Below are 678 nucleotides of genomic sequence, written 5' to 3' on the forward strand. Positions count from 1 at the left end.
TTTTACCTTACTAAATGGTCTAATGGTCATTGGAGCGAGGGGCGGGGCGAAACTCACGGAAGTGATTTCAAAACAAAAGCGGTAATAATATTATAAACAAAGGGAAACAAGGTGAATTTAGCGATCACAACGAAAACGGCCAAGACATATATTGAGCCCAGAAAATGGATGTTATTAAGGGCTGTAAATATAATAAGCCTGTGTCTAAAATGGACAACATTGTTAGGAGATTTAAACTACAGCGATTCTGCACTGCGGTCACCTCAGCCGTCTCTCGAGATTTTTTTTCCAATTCGGCTGCTGAAGTACTTTTACGGTGTACTTTGTGAATAATCCTCTGTCAGAGTCCCCTCCATGATAAAATGCATGTTTTCTGCTATCTTTGATGAGTGATAAAAAGACAATTTTACCATTAGTTCTTAATGGTATTGATACTGCTTGACTCAGTAGTCTTACACATACTACCACAATTCAATGAAGTACTTCTAGTGTGTTGTTTTAAAAAAAAAATCCTCTGTCAATGTTCCCTCCTGAGAACAAAAACAAGCCACTTCTGTTAAGTTTGATGAGGGAAAAAATGATTTTTGCCATTAGTTCTTCGCAGGGGCGGATCTAGACAAATATTCATGGGGTGACAAGAGGGTGGCAGGAGAATTTCAGGGGTGGCATCCCCCGGCA

The sequence above is a fragment of the Notothenia coriiceps genome, unplaced genomic scaffold (genome assembly GCF_000735185.1).
Source record: "Notothenia coriiceps isolate Sejong01 unplaced genomic scaffold, NC01 NC01_scaffold00037250, whole genome shotgun sequence".
NCBI lineage: Eukaryota > Metazoa > Chordata > Actinopteri > Perciformes > Nototheniidae > Notothenia > Notothenia coriiceps.